Consider the following 19,592-nt stretch of genomic DNA (forward strand, 5'->3'; position numbering starts at 1 on the left):
GGAGCGCGGAATGGGGGGGGGGGCGCGGGCGCATGCGCCCTGCGCCCGTGCCATATTGGAATGAGTCGGAGCGCGGAGCGCCGCCGCCGCCGCCGCCTCCGCCGGAGCGCGGGTGGAGGGGGGCGGGGAGAGCTGCCGGCCGCCCCGCTCCGCGGAGCCCAGCAGGAAGGAGGGCGCGAGCGGGCGAGCGCGGGCGGCGCTAGCGGAAAAAGCTTCCGCGCGGGGGGACGAAAAGAAGGAAAGAAAGAAAGAAAACGAGCGCGAGAAAGGAAAAGCGAGCGATTGAGCGAGGGCGCGCGCGAAAACTCCCGGCAGGTAAAAAAGCGGGGCCGCCGGCTGGGCCTTCCCGCGCGGCGGCCTGAAGGGGCGGCGGCAGCGCCGGGGCGGTGGACCGCGCGGCGGCCCCCTCGAGGCGGCCGCGCAACTTTGCCAACGAAAATCCACCGGGAGCCGGAGGGCGGCGGGCGCGCGGGCTGAGGCGCCAACGGGCGGCGGCGGCACGTTGGGGGCGGGGGCGGGGCGGGGGGGGGGGAAGCGCGGCGCCCGCGCGCGGCCTGGCGCGGCCCCGCGCGCCGGCCGGCCGGGCGGTAGGAGCGCGCCTGGGTGTCTCGCTGAGGCGGCGGCGGCCGGCAGTCCCGGGCGGACTCGCGCGGCGCGCGGCAACCCCAGGGCGTGAAAGGAAAGTGGCCGGGCGGCGGTACCGCGGGCGCCCAAGTTCCCCGGCGCGCTGGGCCCTTGGCGCGCCCCTCCCCGCGCGTCCGGCGCTCCCGCCCGCCGAGCCCCCGCGGACCCGCCCCCCGGGCTCGCTCCGGGCCCGGGGCGCGAACCCGCAGCAGGACCCGGGGGCGCGCCGCCCGCGCGGCGATCTGAACTTCGCTGGGCCGAAGCGGCCGCGGCGCGATGGCTGAGCGTCTAGCGGCCGCCGCAACCGGTTGCTTCGGGCCAGCGTATCGGAGTGCGCCGGGCCTCCCCAGCGCCGATCGAGCTGGTCGTGGGCTCGCCGGGAACCCGCTGCCCGACCCCAGGCGGACCTGCCGCTCCAGAGGTCCTTGACCGTTTCGATTTCTGTTCTTAAAGTCTCGTTTTGGACCCTGAAAAGGAGACTGGAGAGGCGAGCCGAGTGTCCTGAGAAGGCAGGCCTGCTTTGTGGGGAGCAGAAACGCCTTGTGAGAACGGAGATACATTCCCGCGGAAAGGATGTATGTTAAGTTTTTCACAAAATGTCAGCTGCTCACTGGGGTCTAAAACTGAACCGTAAAGGACAGGTCACCTGCTCATCTTGTTATACACCGGCAGTGGGGTAGGACACCCTTGCCAAGGCTTTTTATTTAGTGGGGGATATTCCCAGCGGGTCTCTCAAAGCCATGCGGGTGGACTGCCCCGAGCGAGGTTTCGTGAGCCCTACTTAGTCCTGAGAACCAAGAAACCATCAAAAAGATTGGAAAGGTAATAAGATGCATTTTATCAATCCCTGCAATGCCTTCTTCTCTGGGACCACATTTTTAAGATGTCACACTTGATTGCATCACAAGTAAAATGCCTGAAAACGAACTTGTTCGTTTGTCGACTGTCTTGAGATGAGGAAGGAAGATGAGTGTACTCTTGAGTACACTTTGGGCCCTGTCGGTCGGCCTGGTATTTTAAGGTATGTAGAATCTTTCTAGGCCACAGGTAGATTCGGAGTTGAGATTTGTTTACAATGTCAGAAAAGTAACGGCTTAGTGGAAACGGGAGTGGCCCCAGATCAGGAAATAGTTCTGTTACTGCTGTTGTCATTGACTACTGCCTTATCTTGGGTAAGTTTCTTTACAGATTTGTTTTCGTTTCTTTGCAAAATTAGTGGATGAATAGATGATCATTGTGCGTCCTTTCAGTTCTGAAATTTCGTGCCTTTCTAAAGTGAAAGATTAAAAAAATTTAGGTTTGTACTTTGAAAGGTTCTACAAGGAAGTGCTCACAACCTGCATCTCTATTAAAATACATTTAGAAAAAAATACCTTGAGAGTTGTATCTTGGATGATTTTATGTAACATTGTCTGGAAAGATAGTTACAAATGCATTTTAATATGTTTTAAAATTATTTATTCATTTATTTATTGGGGCCTAATTTATAATAAGATCTCAAGTTATGTACATAGAGTTCAGTGGCTTTTTCATATGTATATGCACTGGTAGCTACACTCAGATCAAGATATAGAGCATTTTCAGCTTCCCAAAGGGCTCTTTCTACATGTCTCCTTTTCAGTTAACACTTTCCCTCCCCCAGGGTGACACTGTACTGACTTCTGTCACCACTGGTGAGTTTTGCTTTACAACACAACCCTTTTCTGGGTGAATGGGGGTAATATTAGTAAACTGAAGAACAACACATCTGTTAACTGGAGTTATGGTCACGGTCATTTTCTCCATGATCCTCATGCTTTTTATAACAATTTTTACATTTTTATACTATTTAAAATGACTAAAATTTCTGACCCGGGAGACCTCTTAGTCAGAAGGTCTCTTTTTAGTTGAGGCAATACTGTGCACTTTTGGATCTGTGGTTCTGGGAGTCCTTGTGGACATGGGCCCTGTATCAATCTGCTACTTCCCGTTGTTGGAATGCAGGTATATTTGCAGACAGTAGGTTTAAAGGATGAATCATGAACTTTTCCCACAAATCAGGTTTAAGTGTCAGTAGATGAATCAGTCCCTTAAAGCCTAGAATTGGCTGAGAAAATTAAATGAAAATTGATTTTTTTAAAGTTCATTGAATTAAAGAATGTGGGCATAAAGCTTTAACAACCTTTTAAATGACAGCAATTAACTTGATTTATATATGCAAGATATTCCCCTGGTTTGTCAGATCATTAAAACTCTAGCAGTGAAAGCAAAAACAAAAGATAACTAAAAATTATGTCAGGTGGTTTTTAATTTTTGTTTGGTTTTTGCTTTTTGTGTTAGACCTAGGAAGTTGGGCTTTTTTATGTTTCCCACTAAAGCAAGACCTTCAGCAATTTGCTTATCTTTCCCAAATGCCTTTTAGTATATTCTTGTATCCTTTCTTATTTCTGTTGCTAAAGGAGAGGAGTTAGAGGTTGTAACTGAATTCTTGTTAGTTCTCATGAAGGCCTGTATTTTTTACTGCAAGGCCGTAGAAAGTTGAGAACTAAGTCCTGTGGTAGGGATGCATAGGGCATAGTCCACAAAGTTCAAAGGTTTTATTTTGTGAGATGATTCTGCTGAATAATTCTGTTTTTCTGTGACTAAGTCAGACACTTGGCCAAAAACTAATCTGAATTTGCTGCCCTAAGATTCATAGCATCATTAGCAAAGAAAGTAATTCATCACTTAGTTATTATTGATCCACCCTTTTTTTCTCATTTCTTCCTTCCTTTTTTGGGTGGCTCTTTTTAGATTTCTTAGCTTTTGCACTATCAGATATTTAACTTAAATTTGTTACATTTTTGAGCGATGTAACTAAAGAGATACAAAATGAGAAAACATTAAAGTGAATGCCGTCTTTGCTATTTATTTTTCTGTAAACTCTGATTTTTCTCTTAAAAGTGCTTTTCTTACCTATAATCTTGCTGCTTCTCTAGGGTGCTTTTGCTTACACAGTGGTGACTAGACTGGTCTTTACTATGGAATGATGATGTAGAAGCTGCTGTCTTTTGACTCTGTGAAGTCTGTAGAAAAGCTGAATTGTCCAAACTTCATTGGCCTTTTTATTATGACTTCATGTCATGTTCACATTAAATAAAGGAATACATCCAGAAAGCAGAAGACGTAAGGCAGACACTGTAAATGCTAAATATTTTTTATTAAAGCTTTTCTCTCTTGTAAATTCGTAAGACTTTTCTTTCTGGAATTATTTTACTGTTACCCAATGCTTCAGAATAATTTAAGTGAGAATGAAAGGACATGTAATCAGTAAATGGTATGGCTGTCTATGGCAGAGTACTTTTATTTCTGTACATAGGCTTTGTTTTCTAACTGGAATGTTTTGTAATTGAAAAAAATATTTCTTTTTGTACATAGTTGTTACATTGGGTGAAGCTTTCTGGGGATTTTGGTTACCTGGGAGATTTTGAACCATTAGACTTCAGGGAGTGGAATTTTGGTATGACTCTATACTTCTTTAAATGGAATTGGCAAACAATTAAACATTGGAAAATATTTAAAATAGAAAGGATGTGGTCAGGTTGTTACAAGTTCATTTTTAAGCTTTACAGAGGTGGGAGAGAGGATAAGAAGGCAGGTTATTAAAAGAAAAATTATGACTTTACTGTAGAGGTTTTAACACGTTTGATTGTAGACCTTTGCCTGTTGCTCAAAGGCACCTAAAGATTTGTAATTATTTTCTAGTCTCTTTTACTTAAGGGGATATTTATAAATTTATTCAGCTCTCTTTTTATTTTTAAAATATTTTATATACATAGATATCTTTATTTTTATTTATTTGGCTGAGTCTTCGTTTGGGCATGTATTCTCTTAATTGTGGCATGTGGGATCTAGTTCCCCGACCAGAGATGGAACCCGGGCCCCCTGCATTGGGAGTGGAGTCTTAGCCACTGGACTGCCAGGGAAGTCTCTCTCTTTGTCTTTAGATCATCGCTCAGGGACATCATTAAAAAAATGTTGTCTGTATATTATCCTAAAGGTATTAGGTCCCTGCTGACTTCATGGTTTGATGGTTGAGTAACTTCAGAGCCAACCACTGTGGATAAATGCTGCATGGTGGCATTTCTAACATGGTATATGTCCTGCATGTAGGTTCCTTTCTGACTTTTTTGCTTAATCTGGAGAAGGGTTAATTACTAGACTGATTTGGGGTGGGTCGGGCAGTTGACAGTTACCTGCTTGGTCTGGGAAAGTTAGTTCTGGGCTGAGATGACATTTGGAGAGGGTCTTAGATGAGAGATGGAGGGTGGTTTGTCAGCAGTTACAAGTACAGGCTGATTGTTTCTGGAATGACAACATGAAAGGACTGAGAAATTTAGCAATCATTACAATACCTCAAGAATTTTTCCTGCTGATAAATTCAGTTTAAAGTGTTAACCAGCAAGTTCTTCGATTTGAATTCCAAATTAGTATAATATTTTTCCAGAATAGTTTTTATTTGAGGTGGCTGCTATGTAATATTTGCTCAATGGTAAGGCCACCTGTGAGTTATCACTAATTTTCCAAGTTAATTTCATGTTTATTCGGTACCCAGACTAGTGCTTTCTTGTCTCAGTTTTTGCTAGTGTTCTTTCTTGTTGATCAGTTCCTATAAAACATGCATTTTCCATGTTCAACATAGTGTGTGTTACTTTGGAATCATAATTTTAAGCCTCTTTGGCTTATTTTTACTCATATCATTATAAAATAACCTTGGGGTGATCAATGATAACACAGATGCACTGAATATATCATCTCTAGAACACAGTAATTAATAAGGAAGCAAACTTACATTAATTTGAAAATATTTAATTTTGTTAGTTGTGATAAAATATACACAACATAAAATTTGCCATTTTAATGGGTACAATTAAGTGGCATTAAGAACATTCAGTGTTGTGCAGTGATCACCACCGTCCATTTTGGCAACTTTTTCATCTTCCCAAACGAAAGTCTGTACTATTGACAATAATTCCCCATTCCTGCCTCCCTGCAGCCCCTGGTAACCAGCGTTCTGCTTCTGCCTCTGTGAATTTGACCGTCTGGCTATCTCATATAAGTGGAATTTTACAGTATTTGTCCTGTTGTGAGTGGTTTATTTCACTGTAGCGCAGCGTCCCCAAGGGTCATCTGTGTTGTAGTACGTGTATCGGAATTTCCTTTTGAGGAAAGACCATTTCCACAGCAGGTAAAATAGGTCCTGGAACCCTGTATATGAGGGCTTGTTACCTCCTTTGGAAGAACTTGGTAGGTGCCAGCAGAACTGTGAGAACCAGATATCTTTTCCTTAGATATAGTTCTGACATACATGGTTATTGAAACGAGAGAGGGATGGAAGCAGAATAGGATGACAGGGAAGGTGTAAAGTAAAGGTTGCTACAGTCTTGGATTTCACTTGGATGAGGACAGAGCTTCGTGGGTCTTAGTATACCCCTTGATTGTGTAATCACTGATGTTCACAGTGTTGGTCTGAGTCAAGCGTTTGGTCCAGAACCGTTAACCAAAAGAGTTGTTGCGTTTTAAAGTTGTAAATAAGCCTTTGAGTGTCTGAGAGGCATGATTATTCCGTGACTCATTCCCCAGCTGTTCTGGTTAGTTGAGGTTTTAACAGTATTTCAGTCTCATTTCTGTATTAATGGAAAACTAATTGAGTATTTAAAGAGGCTTAGTAGTTTACATAATAATGATATCACATAATTAATGCTCTATATTTTATGTTTTAGCTTTATTGTATTACTGTACCTCTGGATTTGAGAAGTACAGATGTCCAGCCATAGAGAGAAAGCAAGTTGAGCAGAGAGTGTGAGTTGAGCAGTTAGCCCTTTCAGAATAGCTAAACAACTGAGCAACTGAACAACAGCCAACATGTGTAAGTGTTTTTTAACACACATGTACACCTGTGGCTGGTTTATATCAATGTATGGCAAAACCCACAATATCATAATTAGCCTCCAATTAAAATAAATAAAATATTATTGTTTTCTTTGCTGCTATTATTACGATTTTTAATTGATGTAGAGTTGATTTGCTGTGTTAGTTTCAGGTGTACAGCAAAGTGATCAGCTATATGTGTGTGCACATATTCATTTTCAGATTCTTTTCCATCATAGGTTATTATAAGATACTGAATATAGTTCCTGGTGCTATATATGTCTTTACTGTTATTTTTGATTCCTGTGTTAGTAAACATGGGGTGACTTTCCTGAATACTGTTTGTTCCAGGGTGGTGGGGGGACACTTTAGAACATCTTTTCATCACCCCTCCTCCCCAGCTTCCTTCTTGACAAGGAGTACTTTTGACTATTTTTGTGACAGTGAATGTTACGAAGTCTGATTTTTTTTTTCTTTTTGGTGCTTTAAATAACTGCTCAGTTCTTAAGAAAATCAGAGTGATTAGTTGTTTTCTAGAGTTACACTGTTAGAAGAGACATAATTTTCTTTAAAAAAACAATAGGTAGCTGTTCTTTCTATGAATGTAGTTTCCTTTTGATTACTTTTTGTTTTTATTATTGAGCAAAATGGGCAGCAGTAGGTGATCTAGTAGCTAAACCTAGAAATATGAAAAACTTTGGGTATTTTGTTATCATTTATGGGCTTTCCTGATAGCTCAGTGAAGCCTGCCAGTACAGGAGACATAGGTTTGATCCCTGGGTATGAAGATTCCCTGGAGTAGAAAATGGCAACCTTCCCACTCCAGTATTCTTGCCTGGGAAATCCCATGCATAGAGGAAACTTGTGGGCTACGGTCCACTCAGTTGCAAAAGAGTCAGGCACAATTTAGCAACCAAAACAACAACAACATGGTCATTTAGATCGGGGAACCCGTTGACCTCTTAATGTAGTTGTTGTTCAGTTGCTCAGCCGTGTCTGAGCGACCCCACGGACTACAGACCCTAGGCTTCCCTGTCCTTCACTATCTCCTGAAGTTTGCTCAGGCTCATGTCCATTGAGTTGATAGTGCCATCCAACCATCTCATTTTCTATTGCTTCCTTCTTCTCCTGCCCTCAATCTTTCCCAGCGTCAGGGTCTTTTCCAATGAGTCGGCTCTTGGCATCAGGTGACCAAAGTATTGGAGCTTCAGCATCAGTCCTTCCAATGAATACTCAGGGTTGATTTCTTTTAGGATTGACTGGTTTGTTCTCCTTGCTGTCCCAGGGATTGAATCCAGGTCTTGTGCGTTATAGGCAGATTCCTTACTGACTGGCGCACCAGGGAAGGGCTTTTTTATTTTTGGCTGTGCTGGGTCTTTGTTGCTGTGCAGGCTTTTCTCTAGTTGCAGTGTGTGGGCTCTAGGGTATTGGGCTGTAGTAGTTGCGGCACGTGGGGTTAGTTGCTCTGCAGCATGAGGGATCTTCCCGGATCAGGGATTGAACCCGAGTCTCCTGCATTGGCAGGTGAACCCTTTACCACTGAGCCACCAGGGAAGCCCAAGCATTTCTTAGTAGGGTTGATGTTCATTACTTTCATTTTGTTTCCATTTTGAAGCTGATTTTAATCCTCAGTCATGGTTCATATTTGCATTTGAAATTGTTAATACAAGTAATACCACACACAGACTGGGAAACAGAATCTGCTCTTTGGCGTTACCTGCATCTGGTTTTCCTTAAGGGTTCCTGGGTGAACTGAGAGAAACTTTAAATGACTCTATTGCCAGTAGTAGCTGTGACAGGGGACGCAGAGAGCTGGGGGGGCTCTTCTGGCCTTGCCTTCTAGGGTGGCTCTCCCTTCTTGCAGTGAATGCTTGAGGGCTCCAGGACTTTTGCAGCCCGATCCAGGGCTTTGAGGCACAACAGGGTTCTGAAAACAGTCTGCTCCCCGCCTACCCCTTGACCTTTACCCTGATTTTGGCTTCCTATTAACTTTGAGAGGAGCTCTTTTGAAAGCAGCTATACTACTGAAATCTCAGGTTCTGTGGTGGTATTCTTTTTGCACTAGCTCTTTGAGAGGCTTCCCTACTCTCCCTGTCTCATCTTTGACCTTACTGTGACCTCTTTTTCCTCTCAAAGAGTTCCAGCCCCTTTGGGCCTGGACCCATTGTCCGATCTTTTGTTTGCTTCCGGGCCAGTACCCTGTAGCCTGGTTCCTTTGCCCGTCTGCAGCTTCTGCTCTCTTGAGCACCACCCCGTCAGTCCACCCTGTGCCCCCTTTGCTGCGGACACACCGCCCAGAATTCAGGGTCTCCCCCTGAAGGGGCCCAATTAGTGCCTGGTTCCACACAGTATATTAACTTGAGGCAGACCCTTTTCTTTTTGCCTTCTGTGACCTTTGCAGATCCTCCGTTGTTCCTCTGTTTGCGCCTCCCTTGGGGGATCCCCCCACCTTTAGACTTCATCTAGCCTGTGTGCCCCGCTAAACCTTTCTACTGAGCTGCAGGTCCATATATCCTCTCTCTCTGGGCCTGTCCAGTTTGGAGTTCCGCTGGCCCTTTAATCTAGAGGTCCCAAACAATTCCTTAGTCTGCCGTGAAGCTACTCCTCTAGCCGACCCATCTGCCTAGGTCTCTTTTTTCACCTTCTTTCTTGGTGATGGTGTCCAGTTTTTCTCCTGACAGCATTTTTCTCCCAACAGCTTTCCTGTGGAACTGAGCCTTATTATTGAAAATTGCCAACCCTTGACTTAAGAATGTGCTGTTCTGACTTCTTGGTTTTCAAACATTTTTAGAACCTATGGGGCCCTTTGTTAAGTGAAATCTTTGCAGGAGGCCCAGTATGTAAAATAAGAAAGACTGGGGTTCTGGTGGAAGGGGAGTGAAGGGCCAGCATCCTGTCCTGCCGCTTAGGCACCCCATCCTGCCCTCTTCCTCCTCCGAGGCAGAGCTGGTGTCTGGTCTGCAGCCTCTGTAAGTGGAACTCCCTGCAGTTAGCTGCTCAGGACTGCCTGAGGGTTCTCTGCTCGTCCGAAAACTGCTTTATCTGTTCTGCACCCCGCCTCTTTCTCATTGGTTTTATTTTGTGACTGGTAAGTTTAAAATTAATGCTGTGATGAAACTTGCCAAGGAAAAGCAGTGCCACTTTGGAAAGTGAAACTAGGTGGTAAAAAGAGCCAGCTCCTTTAAATACTGAAAACCTCAGAAATGCCCAAGGGTTCCTTTCAACTTCTGCAGAAGTCTTTATTGACTCTTACCTTTCTCTAAAGCTGCTCTTCTGCAACCTGAACATTCAAGTAACCTTAGTTTAGTCTTACTGTTTTTGTTTTGTTTATTTGCCTGTATAGCAGGTTTGTTCAACCTGTATAATATAACCAAAACGTTAGCCATTTGCAGTTAAAAATGTGTTCTGTTGCTTCCAAATGGTTGTCCATCCCCTCCACTCCACCCTTCTCTGATCCATCGGATACACTGTGGACAGATAGCTCTTTGTAAACAAACTTGATTTTATCACATAAATCTATCCTGCTGCCAGCAGGGTAAAGTCCAGGCTCCTCAGGAATGTGCACAGAATCCTTGAGCTTGTCTGGTCACCTGCCCAGCTCAGCCCCCTCTCACACGTGCCCTCCCTCCAGCATTGGCCAGACCCTGGTCCTCCCCACATCCTCTTCTCCGCATGGCCAGTGTGTCCTCCGCTAACATACGGCTCCTCAAATGTCAGTCTGGCATATACCAATCTCATACTTCTGGCCCTTTTTGACTACTATAATTATTCTTTTAATATTTTAAAAATTTATCAAATTTGGACTTTTTAACTGAAATTTTATAAAGCGTTATTACATTTTAAAAATAAAGATAATTAAAATACAAGTAATAATAAATTAATCATTTTGTTAAAATACATTCCTGCAGTAAGTTTCTCTGTCTCCTTTCTTTTTGGCTGCACCACGCAGCTTATGGGATCTCAGTTCCTCGACCAGGGATTGACTCTGGATCCTGGCAGTGGAAACCCAAAACCATAATTACTAGGCCACCAGGGATCTTGCAAGGTTCTCAACTAAACCTTTTGTACTTAAAATTTTTAAAAACTGTGTACTTCGTAAGAGGTGATATTAAGGAATTTTTTTTTTTTAGGTATGATAATAACATTGTGACTATATATAAGAATGTCCTTTTTCTTGGGAGAATCAAACTGAAGAGTTAAAGGTGAGGTATCATGATGTTTCAGCACTTTTAAATGGCTCATAAAATATGTTTGTGTAATGCGTGCACATATATATGGAAATATATATATGTAGATACATATGCACAGATATATGGAAAAATACAGCAAATCAGGAAAATTTTAATAACTTTTGAATCTAAGTAGAGAGAATTTGGAATGTTTCCGAAATCTCTGTGTTTGAAAATTTCGATAAAAGCTTGTCTTGGTTGAAGTATAAAAATGGCTTCAAAAGCTGCACAAAAAGATTTTAACCCCACTGTGTACTGTACAGTGGGTAACACATGCATATACGCGCATGCGCGCGTGTGCGTGCGCGCGCACACACACACACACACACACACACACACACACACACACCCACCACCCCCCCCACCCCCACCCCCACCCCAGACCCATTTGTTGAAGTGACATTTAGACTAGTGTGTTTTCAATGTTTTGGGAAACCAAATGCTAGTGAAGGGTTTTTTAAATAATTTTTAAAATTGAGGTATAATTGATATATACAGCATTATGTTAGTTTCAAGTATACAACTGGTGATTTGATATTTGTATGTATTGTAAAATGATCGCATGTCTAGTTAACATCTGTCACCATATCTAGTTACAAAACTTTTTTCTTATGACTTTTAGATACACTTTGATGACTTTTAGATACTTTCAAATGTGCAAGACATTATTATTAACTATCTTCATTGTGCTATACATTACATCTCCATGACTTACAACTAGAAGTTTGTACCTTTGAAGTTCCTAACAAATCCTGTGTAAGCAATACCTGTGAAGTAGCAGTTGCATATTTTATATGTTAACTCTTTTTTTTCCCATTCCACCTTAATGATGCTACATAAATTCTTTAAAAGAAAGTCTTCAGCAGCCCCTAAATTTTCTCATGTTCCAGCAGTGGTTTGAGTGTTGTGTCTAGGGGGCGACGCTAAGGAGATTTCTTATTTTTCCTGTAAGACTCAGGTTTCCTGTGGAGTTTTCCTTCCTGGACGCCTCCAAGCCAGGTTAACTACCCTTTGCCCCGGGCATTCAGCCTTCTGCATATTCTCTTTTGAGTGTTATAAATGTAATTACTTGTTCAATGTCTGTACCAGATTGAGCCCTGACTGTGAGAGACATTGTTATTCCTCATTGGTACCTTGGATACAACATAGCAGAGCAGACAGTAGATAAATTACAGCTGAGGAAAGGCATAGAGGCAAAACTGCAGCACCACCATTTGTAGCTTTGTTTCTACTCCAAAATGCATTATATTCTAAACAAAAGCTATGGTGTTTAATCAGATCTGATCTAGTGACTCCTTGATTTAGAGCCTGCCATTGGCTTTCCATAGCAATTACAATAAAATCCAAACTCCTCTTGTGGTCTGTAATACCGTTTGCAATTTGTTCCTTGCCCACCTCTGCCACTTTTCTGCCTGCTTTCCCACAATCTGCTATGCATCTTTTCTGTCCCTCCAAGTACAGCAAAATTTGTTACATTTAGTTCCTTTCCATCAGAGGGGTTAGCTCAGTCATGAACCCTTCCGTCAACATCCTTACCTCCACTCCCCTGGCTTTCCTGTCTCTTTACTGTTCGCTTTTCTTCATGGTGCTTATCATTTAATGAAATTATCTTACTTTCAGTTCATTTTAATTCTTAAGTTAAAAAATTTAATTTATCATTGACTGCTTTAAAGTCGCAGGTAGAGAACATTAAAACCTACTCCAGGACTGTTTCTCCTTGTTGTCCCTTGTGGGAAAACCAAACAGGGCGCTAATGCACTGTTCTTGTGTTTACTGTTGTAAACTCCGTGAAGATAGGAGCCAGTTCCTTTAATCAGCATGGCATCCCTGTACTAAGAATGATGCATAGCAAATATATGTATGTTGAGTGGAGGTGCTAATAAACAACAAGCTTGTAAATGATCTAAGAAAAAAAGTTTTTTTAAACTCCAGAGATTTGGGGGCAGTGTTATAGTTTAGTCTGCCTGTTCTGAATTTTTTTATGAGAAGTCAATATTTTGTCATATTTTGCTGCCTGGAGTGCCTGTTTATTGTTCTAGGTGAGCAAAATTCCTTTCTTCAACTTCTTTTTTTTTTTTTTATCACATTCACTTTTTTGAGGATAACTGCTCATCTTTAGATTTCAACAAATGCATTCCTTTTCTTAAAAATAATTTTGTTTATTTTTGACTGTGCTGGGTCTTCACTGCTGCTTGGACTTTTCTTTGGTTGTGATGAGCAGGGGGCTGCTCTCTAGTTGTCGTACATGGACTCCTCATTCCGGTGGCTTCTCATTTTGCAGAGATCAGGTTCTATGGTGTGCCTGTGTGTGTGCTCAGTCGCTTCAGGCGTGTCTGACGCTTCGCAACCCTATGGATTGTAGCCTGCCAGGCTCCTCTGTCCATGGGATTTTCCTGCAAGAATTCTGGAGTGGGTTCCCTCCCATGCCCCTCTCCAGGAGATCTTCCCTGACCCAGGGATCAAACCTGCATCTCTCATGTCTCCTGCATTGGCAGGTGGGTTGTCAACCACTTAGCCACCAGGGAAGCCCTTACAAATGCATTTCTATTAGTAAAACATCGAATTGAAGGGCATTAGCTCCAGTCATTTGCTTTTCTTTTCATGAAGGTAGTTCCAAAGAGGCAGTTACCAGTCTGGTTCTTTTTGGGCATGGGACAGGGCAATTCTGCTTCCTTTGCCCTCATGTTCCTCATGAGAACCTGTTATTTGCAGGTGTATGAGGCCCAGGTTGATCTGCAGAATAACATCCAGTGAGTCCACTGTCCTTCCACCATTGCTAATTGAATCGATATTCTTACTGGGGTGGGAGTGCAGATGATGATGTATCTGGATGGGAATGAGGGTCCTTGGGGACAGGGGAGGCATCCACAGAAGGTAAATAGGGTTGACCAGACTTAGACTTTGCCTATAATCCCTCCCACCCCCTCCTCAGTCCTGTTTGGAAATGGAAAAGTTTTGGAAATTTTGAAGCTATGGAGGAAAAGAAGCCCTCTAGTTTTTAATTAAAAATTTTTTAAAACAAATTTTTATTTTTATTTTTTTTAATTAAAAGTTTCTTTGTTGTTGTTTAATATATTTTGATATATTTTGTCCTGCTTCCATGCACAAACGAAAATGAGTTAGTATTCTGGTTTTTTACTTGTTCGGCGAGAGTTTAGAAAATTTGCACTGGCAGGTAATCCTGAAGTTCTTTGTTAGTTTAGAAACAAAAAGATATTTTGTAAAACTGGTTACTCATATTATAATTAGTATGTGATACTAACATATAAAATGTAACAGAACTTTAGTTGCAGATTTATTAGTATATTTGAATCATTTAAACTTTGATTACTTTGGTGCCAAACATGTAAGGGATTTTTCCATCTTGGTTTGAGGAGAACGTATACATTTTTTTAGCATGGTGACAAACAGTTGAAACTTACTGTGGATAAAATGGACCTTTTCCTATACCACTCTTCCCCCAACACATTTTACTGAGCTCAAATTTTGTCACAAATAATTTAGAAATAGGTAAGGAAAATGAGATGGCTTTTAATAGGCATCACTTTTTCTTGCATTGCTCTATTTTTATCAAATCATAAACTTAAGTATCAATACTTAATCTTTTTTTTTTTCGGCTCTGCTGCATGGCTTGTGGGATCTTAGTTTCCCAACCAGGGGAACTAAGTGCTCAAACCTGTGCTCCATGCAGTGGAAGCCCCGAGTGCTAACCACTGGACCACCAGGGAAGCCCCCTTGGTCCCTTCTGTAGGTCATTGTTATTTCTAGTTTTTTTTGTTTTCTGCCAGAAAAAGTCTATTTATATGAAGATATGTATTTCCCCACCAACTTAAAAAATCAGTTGATAGTGCTGTTTTCATTTAAAATATCTTGGATATATCAAAGTGCACAGCAGTGTGCCCTGTTCTTTTAGCGATTGTGTAGTAATGTGTTTATACAGATGCACCATAATTTATTCAGTCAGTTCTCTATTTGTGTACTTTTGGGTTATTTCCAGTTTTTTATGCTATAAACAGTGTTGTGCACTAATGATAACTGAATTTGCTTGGATTAAGACAGCTTTCTAATACTGAAAACATTTTTTTCCCCTGAGTTCAAGTATTTGTATAAATACTGGTTCACCAGCACTGGGTGTGGTAGAGTAAGGGGAGCTGGAGGTGAAGTCCTTGCCACCCCTTCCCCTTTGGTGGCATAGAAGGGGTGGAGGGGACAGAATTCCCAGCCGAGTCTTGGGAGACTGATGTGTCGAAGATGTCCACAGACTGTGAGGTCTTAATCATGCCTTTAAAGCCCAAGACCTGTGTGTGTGCTGCTTGTTATCAAATTATGTTTGTGTCTTAGTTTTGAGAAAACCACAGCAGCATGGATCGACTAACAAAATTATTTTATTTTCTGGAAATTTTTTTAAGAACACCTTTTTAAATTTTCTCAAGCAGCTCTCGGGTTAGCTGCCCCGCGTGGGAGATCTTGGTTGCCTGGCCAGAGACCAAGCCCATATCCCCTGTATTGCAAGGCAGGTTCTTAACTGCTGGGCCACAAGGAAAGTTCCTGGAAGGTTGTTTGTATTCGTTTGTTCATTGGCAGTAGACAGCTAAAATTTTTTTCTTTAATTTTCTTTTTATCTGAGCTACTTGATAAATTTTAAACAGAATGCTCTGGTTCCAGTATAGTAACTTCTGAAGAAACTGAATTTGGAATCTTGAGGCATTATGTAGTTGAATCTTAGAGTGGTTATTATATTTCAATAATCTGAGTTTTTAGTTTTCATCCCTTTGCTGAAGAACTTCAGAACATTCCACTGGAGCATGCATTCATACTACCATGAGTATCTCCTCTGCGTACTGCTGTTGCCTCTAAGGCATTGTCCTCAAAGGATGGGTAATAGGGTGATGGGAGGGAGGTCCAAGAAGGAGGGGACATATGTATACCTATGGCTGATTCATGTTGATATTCGGCAGAAAACAGCAAAATTCTGTAAAACAAATATCCTTAAGTTAAAAAGTAAATAAAACAAACAGAAAAAAAGATGGGTAACAATTGGCTGTAATATATCCTAACCCAAGGCTGTCAGAGGGCGTGCACACCCAGCCAGTGGTGGGTGGATGGGCCCTGCTAGTCCACAGGCTCTGCTGCCCTTCCCTGCAGGGACTTGTAGCTGCTGAGTGCATTATTAGGCTTTCCAGAGTCAAGTGTGTTTGGTTTGCTGTGGCATTCTTTCTGCCATTTATTTTGTGTTCTAGTGAGTAGTTTTGACTCATGAAGGCAGACAAAGGGATGCAACTTGTAGACTTGGGATTGTGGCAAAGAAACAGTATCACGGAGTGTGGCAGAAAGCAAGTTTTTTGTGCATTGATAAGGCGTCTTTAGAAAGTGATCTGAGAAGAAGTGTAGAAATTGGCAATTAGAATTAGTCAAGTTCTTTGTGTTGTGAATAGCATTGTGAACAACAGGGAAGCCTGGCAAGTTGCACCGCTTAATGTTTAAAGAACAGGTGTAAGAAAATGGTTTGAAGGCTTATTTTAACGTCAGAGGATTTGAAGAGGATTGTAGAGCAAGCAAATTGCCTGTGGATAATGCCTAATAACTTCACACAGGAGTTCTGCTTTTACGCCCTCTCAGGTGAAAAAGGCACTTGGGGTTGGCCCTTGTGCACACCAGGGCTGTCAGTGGTGCTGGCCTTGAGGCAGATGGTGGGCACTGCATTTCCTTCCCTTATGAGAATGACGTTACCCCTCCCTGGAGTCAGGAATGTTACTGCTGCAGGAGAAAGTTCTGGTGTTTTCCTCTCTAGTGAATTGGAGATAACATGATCTATTGACAGAAATTTATTCAGCAGACTGTATAAAGTGGTGATGCCAGGAGTTTAGGGAATGCGAAGATAAGGGAATTCCCTGCCCTTGAGGAGCTTATAGTACCATAAGATGATGCCACACAAAATAGCTAGTGTTTAAATGCTGTCAGAAAGGTATGGAGTGCCTCCTGTGGAAAATACTTTGACAGGGGTGGGTGAAGGGGCTAACATTTTTGTAGGGTGTTATTTTGAGAAACAGTTTTTGTGGAATAATATTTGTGGGAGTGAAGGTCAGGGAGTGAGTGATCTTTGAATACTTACTCATGTATCGTTATTGTTAGTGCAATACTTTCTCAGACTTAAAATATTTCTGTTTTTAATGGAGAAAAGGCCCAGTGTAAAATAAGAAAAGAACCCTGGACTTTTCCTTTTCAAATCCCTTTCTAAACCTTAATCTTTTAGTGCTACTTCCTCCTAAAGTTGTTTAACTTTGGTGAGGGTCTCACCCACTCTCTTTCTCTGAGAACAGCAGATGCAGCAAAGAACAAGCTCCAGTGATTGTCATGTCTTAAGCTGTGGGCAGGTTCGTTGGGATCTGCCTGGAACTGCAGTAGGCAGCAGTCAGGATATGGGAAGGGAAGGGAAACTGTTAACTTGTGTCCATAAGCAAGCAGCTTGGCAAGAATGACAGTGTATCCTCAGTGGGCCCCAAACTTTTTCCTTTTTTATCTGTTGAGTTCCCCTAATTTGCTCTTTAATTGCTGAGGGAGGTTATTATGCTGAATTCTTATATGTGAGTCACTTGCTGTTTTGATTGATTAAAATTTTTATAACCCTGGCATGTTATACATTAGTTTTTCCTTGTATTGACTATTGCTGAATGTTAATTTGCAGTTATTATGTTTTCTTCAGCTAATTATATGCTCAGTTGGTAGGAGTTTCTATTGATGTGGACTTCAGCAAGATTCAGGGACCAGCCCCTGACTTTTTTTTGGTATTCTTTGTTGTTGTTGACTTTTTAAGAATCAGATAGGAGTTAAAGATACGTTCAGAGTCTGCTCAGCATCCTTACTGTCATTTCTTTGGTGTTACCTGTCATCTCGTCTCATTTGGATTATTACAGTAGCCTCCTAACTGATTTCCCCCCTTCTGCCCTTGCCTGCTCCAGGCTGCCCGTGATATAGTGAGATTCTGTTAACAGGTAAATCCGATGATGTCACTCTGCTCAGAACTTACTGCTTTCACTCAGGTTTTCTTCCTGTCCCACAAGGCCCCCATGGCCTAGCCTTCCCACTTTTTAAGACTTCCTCCCCATTATCTGCTGTCCAACAAGCCCAGGGGACCCCTTCCTGAGGGCCTTTGCACGTGTTGTATGTGTCCCTGCCTGGCATGCCTTCGTACAGATATGTGCATAACTAGCTCTCTCACTTTTTTGGAGTCTTTCCCCCAAAATAACCTCAGTGACCCGTGTGATTGATTTCAGCCCTCCTGTTATTATGCCCAGTGAAACAAGTCCATCAGAGAAAGACAAATACTGGATGATATCACTTCTATGTAGAATCTAAAAAATAAACTAGTGAGTATAACAAAACAGAAATAGACTCGCAGATATAGACAACTAGTGATTACCAGTACGGAGTAGGGCAAGATAGAGGTAGGTACAAATTAAGAGGTACAAACTATTATGCATAAAATAAATAAGTTATTAGGGTATGTTGCTCAGCACAGGGAATATAGCCAATATTATGCTAACTATAAACTTAACAATAATATATAATAGCTATATATTATTTAAACTATACTTTTAAAAATCGTGAATCACTGTGTTGTACATCTAAAATGAATTACCTGACATTGTAAATCAAGTATACCTCAATGAAAAAAAGAAAATTTCATTCCTTCTTCAACATTTCGTATCCCTGCCTCTGCTTATCTTTTTCTCCTTAGCATTTACTTTGTAACACTTTGTATTTTACTTCTCCAGCCTCTGTATTATCTCTTTCCCTTGCTTGAATGCTAGCTCTTTGAGGACGGGGATTTTTGTCTGTGTCGTGTCTCCAGCACCTCAAACTGGGTCTTCTCTATAGTAGGTGCTCAGTAAGAAGTGTTGACTGGATGGATGGATGAATGTTTCATACCACAGCTTCCTACCCTGGTTTGTGAATTATGTAAATTCTGAACGTGGTAGGCTGTCAGACAATGTCTCATCAAGAAACCTCTCCTAGATCTTCAGTCAAAAGGGGGCTATGATTCTATGTGTTTAACAGTCATTTCGTTATACTGCACAGGTTGGCACAACATTGTGCACAAATCAGGTATACTTCATTAAAAAAAAGGGGGGTGCTATAATTCTGGGAATTGGATACAAAAGGAATGGCTGGAGGAGCAAAGGGGAAGGTGGTATTACACAGAATCCATGCGCCACCTTTTCCCACTTATACTGCTGGAGTTCACTAACAGCTGAGCAGAAACCTGTATACACCTGCCAGGGCTGCTGTCAGAGCGGAGTGAGAGCACAGCTGTCAGCGGGGGTGGCCATGCAAATTCACGCCTGTGATTCAGGGAGAGTCTGGAAGGATAAGTGTGGGGCTGACACCCTTCCCCACTTATGTGGTTAAGTACCAACGTAAACTGTCCAGCACAGGTGGTGTTTATTTAATTCATGTGTGGAGATACACTTAGATGTAGGACAGACTAAATTAATAACATGGGGTAAGATCTGAGATCATGAGTGAAAGATTAGAAAGCTAAGAATTAAACTCCAGCTTAGCCTAGTCACATCCATATGTTGAACCACAAAACTGAACTCAGCCTCTCGAAATGGAACACGACAGGAAACATGTCTTCACTGTGGCTGTGATCTCTTAGTGTGATTAAGTGCTCATTTCCGTGAGTTCAGTAAATCTGTGTTTAGGCCCAGTTGTGTCCCAGATTAGATCTCTGTCACCTAGAAGATCACAGTGGCCTCTCTTATTCCGATTATAGTCCTTCCTCAGAGCCCTGTTGTCACTTAAGATTCCAAGAGGTGACGGGCTTGTGTTTATGGTACCTCTGACCGA

General features: G+C 42.2%; 1 protein-coding gene across 1 annotated transcript in view; it reads left to right on the plus strand.

Annotated features, from left to right (window-relative positions):
- The first annotated feature begins 208 nt into the window (after positions 1-208).
- SFMBT1 (Scm like with four mbt domains 1) overlaps positions 209-19,592 on the plus strand; it is a 111,602-nt gene continuing 92,218 nt past the window's right edge. The window contains exon 1 of the mRNA XM_068981944.1: positions 209-315. The gene's annotated coding sequence lies outside the window, so the exon portion shown is untranslated. The remainder of the gene's footprint in view (positions 316-19,592) is intronic.

Source organism: Capricornis sumatraensis, chromosome 10 (assembly GCF_032405125.1).
Source record: "Capricornis sumatraensis isolate serow.1 chromosome 10, serow.2, whole genome shotgun sequence".
Lineage (NCBI taxonomy): Eukaryota > Metazoa > Chordata > Mammalia > Artiodactyla > Bovidae > Capricornis > Capricornis sumatraensis.